The following is a 9,028-nucleotide window of genomic DNA, read 5'->3' as shown; positions in this document are numbered from 1 at the left end:
CCCACCTCGGAAGGATGGACGGCTGAGTCAACCTTGAGCCGGTGAGATTTGAACAGCTGAAATGGCCTGCAGTACTGCACCCTAACCAATGCGCCACCTCAACTGGTGGTCTCCAAATGTTGCCTCTCTTTCTTATAGACAGTGTCCTGTAGTTAAACTGATGGGTTTATCAATGAATCATGATACAAGATAGATGTAGCAGGTGAACTACTTTTTTTTTTTCTTGGAGCTTTGCTAACACACGGAAAGCAAAAATAGATCCAGTCAGTGCAGTGTTGAACAGATACCATCAAACGATCAATAGTATTACAGCAATGGTTTTAAAATGTATTACAACAGAGACATAGCATTAATAATACAGTATAGTGCTTCTGGAGAAATAAATCCATGCCATTAAGTAGCTCAAATGTCCTTTGATCAGACCCTTGTCTGTAGAAGCAAAAAAAAAGGCACTTCTTTAGACGAAGCTGATTTTTTTTGGGGGGGGGGGTACTCAAATAAGTATGGGTTTATTTTTCACTTTAAAATTAGCTGTAGTAACCTCATGTCTTCACTTAATTTTTTGCCTTTATTATAAGAAATGGGGTATTCCCACACCCCTTGGCAATAGTTGGGAGGTTTTGTGCTCATCTTGATTGATTGTCCCAAAGGTGCTTTTCTGTGTCATCAGGGTTGAAAGGACTGTGTTGTAGATTGGAGATAGATGATGTCATATCCCTCTCCCTATTGAGAGGACTGTTCAATTTTGAGATAAATGGCCTCTTTGACCTAGCTCTAGGTGACCTTAATGACTTGCTAAAAGAATGCAAATTCTTTTAGAGCCAAGGTGGCGCAGTGGTTAAATGCAGCACTGCAGGCTACTGCTAGATCAGCAGGTCAGCGGTTCAAATCTCACCGGCTCAGGGTTGACTCAGCCTTCCATCCTTCCGAGGTGGGTAAAATGAGGACCCAGATTGTTGGGGGCAATATGCTGACTCTCTGTAAACCGCTTAGAGAGGCCTGAAAGGCCTATGAAGCGGTATATAAGTCTACTGCTATTGCTATTGCTATAAATGACCAGCTGTCCATTCCCCACCATCCAGTCAGAGCTGAAGTCCGAGTCAAGAGTCTTCAAAGAAAAACAAGTCCAGTTGCCTCTTGAAAAAGTACCTTTGGGACAACCATGACCTGTATGACTGATAATCTCCATAGATATCTTAACTGTTTGTTTTAATAATTTTTAGTTGAATTGCATTGCATTTGGCACAATGTATTTATTTTATCATTTAGTTGTGGTTTTTTTTTCATTTCAGGAGCAATATCTGTACATAGATTAAATAAATAAATTAGTGGGAATAGATACTTACTACTGCCAGAAGGTCAAACTGTAGCACGAGGTGGGCCAGTAGAAGCCTATGCCCACTTAACGATTTGGTCTGGTTGGCTGCCCATCTAAAGGCCCTCTAGGACAGCCTCCCTCAAGTATGAATAGATTCAGATTTATTAAATTTCAGATGCCATAATTTGCAGTCATAATGGTCATGTTCTCAGAGCAGTAAAGCAATAATAACAATAGTGACATTAAAGCCAAACAATGGAATGTCTTAAAATCATGGAATTAAAATAAATGTGAAACACCTAAATGTTTTCATATGTAGCTGTCAATACATTTCCTGGATCAATCTTCAAGATGACAATCATATAGAAAAGAATTGCAAACTATTGTGTTATTTATGTTTTTGTAAAATAAACATCTTGGACTTTCTATTGCTAACTTTAGTAATAAAATTAATAAAATACATTTTTCTAAATCTGTTTATGTCACATCTTTGTTTCATTACTATTACTATTGTATGAGTTTTGTTTCCTTACTATTGTTTCCTTATTATTACTGCTATTTGAATGAGTTTTTATTTGCATGTTAATTGCTTGTTGTCTCTAGTAGGACTGGACATAAATGCTATTAAATAAATGTTTAAAGTCACAATAAACAAATAAAATTCAACAATGCAGATGAAATACTAAAATCACTAATAGTAACAAAATTATACCATAGGGATGAAAGTGGTAGAAAATATTAGAATGTTGGAAAGAACCCAAAATATTGGCATGCTGAAGAAAAGATAGCAAGATGGACACCAGGCTGCCTTCCCTTGGAAAGCATTTTAGAGTTGGGACTACCACTGCAAAGCCATGGTTAAAATCTTGGCTTAGTGTTATGTAGCTGCTACTTCTATTTTTATTAAATGCAACACATATGGTTCTGTGCAATGCTGAACAAGTATCTGGTGAGAGAGGAGAAGGATGCCCCGCTCCTGGGCACCTTTAATATGCCGAAATCAATTTAAAGCTGCCACTACCATAATACATATATTGGCAACTATTTATTATAATGGCATTTACTATGTATCTATATAAAATCTAATGGGTAATATTGGAATTCCTCTTAAAATGTACGTTAATCTATAAATACAATATTCTAATGAGATCTTCTCTGAAGACATAATGAAAACGTTTTGGCATATTTGATTCAAATATTGTGATATAGTTGATTCAAAAAATGTAAAGCCAAGTATTTTAGTCAGTCCAAATTGTACATACTAATCTCTTAACAGTATACTATAGATATAGTTGGTCTGAAAAACAAGAGATTAGATTTAATTCAATCAATAGCGTAACCTGAATATCAGCTGTTTAATTTTACCAACAAGGTTTGGTACAGGTAGGCCTCATCTTCCAACTATTCATTTAATGACGGTTCAAAGTGATGACAGCACTGAAAAAAGTGACTTACAAATGTTTTTCATATGGACATTGCAGCATCCCCATAGTCAGATGATCAATATATGGACACTTGGTAGCTGGCATGTATTACTGATGTTTGCAATGCCCTGGAGTCATCTGATCATGTTTTGCAACCTTCTGACAAGCAAAGTCAATGAGGAAGACAGATTCACTTAATAACCATGCTATCAACATAATAACCTCACTTAACTGTGGTAGAAGGTCAAAAGATAGGCAAAACTCATTTAACAGCTGTCTTAACAAAAATTTTGGGCTTAGCTGTGGTTGTAAGTGAAGGACTACCTGTACTATAATAAGGTAGGGAAGTACCAGAGGATGTATCTGGGTATGTTTAGTCTGCGTCTGTTCAACTTAAAGCAGAAGATTGCCGTGCCAGTTAACCTCTATTGCAAGAGAAAATCCCTCATCTGTGCACTTACATCAGGTGCAACCAACAGACTTCCACCCCCTACCTTGCACAATTCAAAAAAGCTACTTTATTGTTCTATGCCTATTTCCAGGAATCTACTAGAAACTTTCACCTGAGAAAGACTAGATAAGGCTCAGAAGCATTGGGGGGAGGGATCAGACTTATGTTTAGATGATGATTCCAGATTAATTTCCCACTTGAGCCCTCCTTTCGACTAGGATGGGTGCTCTCCAACAATTTGGGAGTATATTGATCTTGAAATATTTCTTTCATGCTTCATGAACAACTCACATTTAAAATAGCAGCTTCAGTTGTAGCAAACAAACATGAAGACTCTTAACAGTGCAATTACCATAAGTTGCATTCCTTGACATTGAGTACACAATTCTGTACAGTAACAGATATTTTGTCATGTTTATAAACTATACAACTAAAATAGCAATCTATTAAAATCAAATGCCAGTTGGCTTATATGGGACAGTATTAGCTTCTTTAACAGCAGATGAACAAAGGCTAAAATACTGAAGATTTATAACCCTACATTTCATTGGAAAGGGCTTCTGAAAAACTATTAGCTCAAAAATGGGAGGTTGGTTGTGTAGGAGAAGTTTTTTCTAGAACTCTAGATAGAGTTATCCAACCTTGGAAACAGAATTGCTGGCTGGGGAATTCTGGGAGTTGAAGTCTCCATGTCTTAAAGTGGCCAAGGTTGGCCATCCCTGTTCTAAACAGTAGGTGACATTACTCTTCCATTTTTATAGCCACAATAGCAAGAATATATAGGTCATAGCTAATTATCCAGGAAAAGAAATTATTTTTGGATATTAAGCAAGCAGTATGTAAATCCTATGAGTCAAAAACCTATGTCATTATTTATACCTCTGCTTATTTCAGAATATTTTAATTTTACATTTCTAAGAAGTTAGATGTTCACAGGTGGTATTACAGTGACCACTGAAATCATATCAGATGCAATTTATAAATGGAAACTTTATTAAAAATCAATGTTGTTTTGAATTAATTGTAAAATATCTGTAAGTGGAATTAGCAATTTACTAGCCCAGAGGATTGATCTTCCTAAAAGATGAAATACAAACCTCTAGAAACCCACTACCCAATATTAGTATTTTCTGCCAAATTTATCTAACTTTCTTTGGTGTCCTAAAATCTGTTATCAAATTAGAGCAAAACCAACCAATGAAATTGACCTTACTTTTATACATATGCCTTTTGCAATACTATAAATACTACTAAGAAATGGTCTGATCACTGCTTATCAGAATTTCAATAGAAGACATTAAAAACTTGAAAATATTTTAACCATTGAACTTATAATTTTTTGCATCTCAATTTGTTTAAGTTCTATTATGTAGCTGTGCTTAAAATGCTTACATAAAATAATTTTATCAGCACAACATACTCTAATACTAGGTTGGATAGAAGTCTTAAAAATGGATTGGATGCTTCTACTTTTCCCCCAAAAAAATTACCTTCTTGTTCATACACTTTTATTCTAGATGTCTCTTTTCCAATGGTGGGTTCCTACTGGTTTGGACCAATTCAGCCGAACCAGTAGTGGTTAGGCGGCTTGGGTCGCTGGAACCAGCAGCGACCCAGGCCTGCCACGTCCTTGAACTGGTTCTCCTACATCACCATCTTGATTTTTGATTCTGCGCATGCGCAGAACAATTTTCGTTGCACATTTTAAAAAACATTTTGCACATGTACAGACCTATTTATGGCAAATGTGTACGTGCTTGGAGTGAAATGGTGTGAAAGATGGCAAGAATGAAATTGAAGATTGCAATATTTTATCAACCCCAACCTTTTAGATGCAAACATTTAGATACCAAATTTTTGCACGGACCAAACCGGCAGTAATGCCGGCAGCCCCCCACCCATGCTCTTTTTCCCTTTAGACTGTTTAGCCCAGAGTGTGGTTCAAATAACTTACCTACTTAGCAACTATATCAAATTGGCGATATCAAATGAAAATAGAAGATGACGTGGTGAATGATTTTGGTGTTCTGACTTTTTTCTGACAATTCTGTTTGCTGTCAGCCATGGACCCCATTCCCAGGTATGAAAAGACTGCAAGAATTCTTAAAAGAAGCATATCTGGCTTGGGAAATTCTAAACCCAGATCTTCATTTATTTTAGTTATTATCTGTTAAGTACAACCATCATGGCCTTGTTGACACCGGGCAAGACGTAAAGACATAATTTGCAAAATATGGGGGCTGAAATAACACATAGTGCTGACACACATGTAATGGTTTATTGTAATGCACAATAATAAATACCTCTGTTGCTGCTACTCATTCCTAGTATTTTTTTGGTGACATAAGAAGGGCGAGAGTAGTCTTCTTCAACAGCCTGAAACTCAGGCTTCTCAGCTGGCATGGTCTTTCACAAAAATTAGGGGAAGGTAGAATTGTATGCCATTTCTTCTCCCCCACCACCCCAATTTCTTTAATGTATTCTGGTAGTGAATGATGGATGTAGAAGTAGCATCAAATTTTATTTTCTTATACTGCAATTATGGGTGGCATAGGAAACTACAGACTTCTACTTTCCAGGATTAGAAACTGGCTTTTTGACTAGTATAATAACCATATGAGTTTCAAACAAATGTGGTGTGAAGATGGCAAGAATGAGATTGAAGATTGCAATATTTTATCAACCCCAACCTTCTAGATACAAACATTGGTTAGACTACCTTGAGCTGAAAGATCATCTCCTCTTCCAAGCCAAAGTAAGGTTTTTAAAATCGGATATAGTTCTGTGCATTTTCCTTCAGAACCCCAAAATTTCATAAATAGCAGTTAGATGAAAAAGGGCCTGTTCTGAATTGAGCTAAACAAATTGTAATGAATGATGGAAACACATTTCACTTAATAAATTAATTTACCTCTGGTATCTCATCCTCCACGAAAGGCAAGAGGAATTTTGCTGTTGGAGAATTTGGGGGGAGGCATAATTGTGTGGGTGGAGGATACTTTCTTCACATGTATAGAGTTCATAAACATTTGAAGCAGAAGTATGTACCGTATTTTTCAGAATATAAGACCCACCTGGGTATAAGACGCACTAATATTTTGAAGAGGCAAATTAAAAAAAAAGTTTTTGCATTCTGCAGACCTCCCCAAAACGGCCCGTTTTTTGTAAAAAAAAATTTAAAAAAATCTTTAGGAGGCTTGTAGAGTGCTCCTGGGGGCTGGGGGGGGGAAATCGGCTCATGTTTCCGCTCATTTTTGCCCTCCCCAGCCCCAGAGTACTCTATAAGCCTCCTAAAGACTATGCATGGCCATTTTGGTGAAGGGGCGATATTTCAGGAAGCAAAAAATGCTGTATTCAGTGTATAAGATGCACCCAGATTTCCAGCCTCTTTTTTGAGGGGAAAAAGTGAGTCTTAAGACTCCGAAAAATATGGTGATTAAACTTGACCACAATGTTGGGGTAAGGTAAGGGCAAAAGGTGTTACTTGTTTCTGCCAATCTTTACTTTTCTAATAATTCTTTCCTAGTTTGTTTATATGTAGTATGAAGTTGAGAAAGACAAATTATGGAAATTATCTTCTCTATTGCTTTATTTGTAGCAAGTCTTTTTCAAATAGTTAGTTGTTGGAGAGCAACCTTTCCAGTATGGAGGAAGGATCAAGCAGGAAATTAGTCTGGAATTAGTCAGAGGCAAGGTCTGATATCCCTTTGAATGTCTTTGAGCCTAGTCTAGTCCTTTCAAGGTGAAACCGCCAGTCTGGGAAGATTCCCGTCAAAGAGGTATAGAACAATAAAATAGTTTGAACTCTACAAGTGCGGGTCTGGTTGTTTGCGCCTGACAACAGTATTCAAAATGCTTGTAAAATACTGTCTAATTAAGGTCCTTATCTTTTTGAAAGAAGCTTGACTACCATCAGAAGAGAAACATTATTTGAAGGAATGGGATTTCAATCAATTAACGATGTTGAAAGCCTGTGAATAATTCTGTTGATCTCAGATGATCTGCTTGAAGAAATACAACTGAAAAGAGCACCTACCATTTATGTAATGCAAGAGAATTATGTGTTGTATGCTAGTCAAACATGATCTTCTAAACTACGGGTGTCAAACTCGCCATGTCATGTTGCCGTCACGTGACATTTCGTGATGTTTTCCCCATTCTCTGGAGCGGTTGTAGCCTGCGCATGACGCATCTATCCCACGGGCCAACAGTTTGACACCCCTGATCTAACCCAAAACATATAGGAGCTTACATAAGATCCCAAAGGGGCACAGTGTGTGATTTTGCTTTCTTCGGAGCTTCAAGATTGCAGAAGACTTCCCCTTTATCTGAAGGTGCAGACATACCCTGCTGTATTGGCTACTTAGGAAACAGCAGATTGAATCTCTCATTCAGTAGTTTATAAATGCCCTCCCTAACCAGAAGCTGCTTTTATTTGTTCCTAAAACAATGGATCAGTGTCCCAGACTAGCATTTCTGTTGTAATGAGGATTAAGCATCAGATAGATCCTGCATTGTCTGCTTATATATTTGCTTACACAACAGGGAGCTGACTCTGGCACGCTGGAAGAGTGGAGATACAGTAGAGCCTTGATATCATTTGACATTTCTGTTTACAAATCAGTCCATTATCACTCCTAGGCTACATTTACACATAAACAGATATAGGCTATTCTCTTTCCCTGTCATTTGCATTCTACTTGGTTAGAAACGATTCAAAACTTGTTTGCATAAAGATTTTAGGCCATTGTAAACCAACACATCACAAAGAAAGCCTGAGACAAGCCATTTTTCTAGTGGCTCCAATCACTGAAACCCAACTCTTATTAGCCTTGCCATGACAACATCATGTTGTCACTGAAGTGTCAGGAGGAACACAGAGATCATGTTTGACTTTAGAGGACAGAAGGCAGGGTCAGTCAGGACCTCCCACATTCCTGTTGTGTTGTGCCTTGAACACTGTGAGAGGCTTTATAGATTAAGGCAGGTTGTACAAGAATTGGAGGATTGCACCTCAGGCAGTTACGGTCAAGGCTGGAATAGAAACAGCTGCAGGTGGATGAGATACAATTTTATAAACCACTGCCATCTGCTGGTATACACAAAACATGTTTTAATACAGAGAATAAGTACCTGTTGATACCATTTAGTGGAGAAGAGGAGCTGTCATTCTTTGGATGGCTCTTTAGTTAGGAGGAGGATTTTTTTTGAGCAGCTTATAGAACAAAGGGAAAAAGAGAATAACTTGCAAGCAATAAAATGTTGTTGTCCCCGAAAAGAATGATATTATCTCATGTTTCAGTTTACTGTGGTTTAAATCATGACAGGCAGGCAGAATTGTGACTCACCAAGCTGAGTATTGAAATTCTGTTGGTCTCAATACAAGAGTTCAAAATTGAATTATGGAGGTCTTGGTGCTCTCTAAGCTTGTTTATTTGCAGATGTTTCATTACCCAACTAGGTAACATTATCAGTTCAAATGTGTGTGTAGGGTGGAGGGGAGAGGGTTGTTGCTTGTTTATATCTTGAAGCTTTGGAAGAGGTATAGTTTATGGTCTACCATTGTGTTACACTAACTTGCTGTGAGGTTCAAATGTTTTATAGATTGCAACTACAGACAAATAGCAGAAATCATATGTAGATATTGATTCAGTGTCATCAGCCTGTATTTGACTTGGAAGTTCTTATAGGCTTCCATGTATTCCCCCAAAAGAGGAGGAAGTAATGTTTTATTAGCTATGGGGATTCAAACCATTCAAAGTTCCAGACAGGGGTATACCTCGCTCAGTGTAATATTGCTAGAACCTTATATCCAGTCAATGGATATTCCCATCC

This window comes from Thamnophis sirtalis, unplaced genomic scaffold, assembly GCF_051295495.1.
Source record: "Thamnophis sirtalis isolate CommonGarterSnake01/CBP01778 unplaced genomic scaffold, rThaSir2_p1.2 scaffold_3, whole genome shotgun sequence".
In the NCBI taxonomy this organism is placed as follows: Eukaryota; Metazoa; Chordata; class Lepidosauria; order Squamata; family Natricidae; genus Thamnophis; species Thamnophis sirtalis.
Note: the sequence above shows the minus strand (reverse complement) of the source record.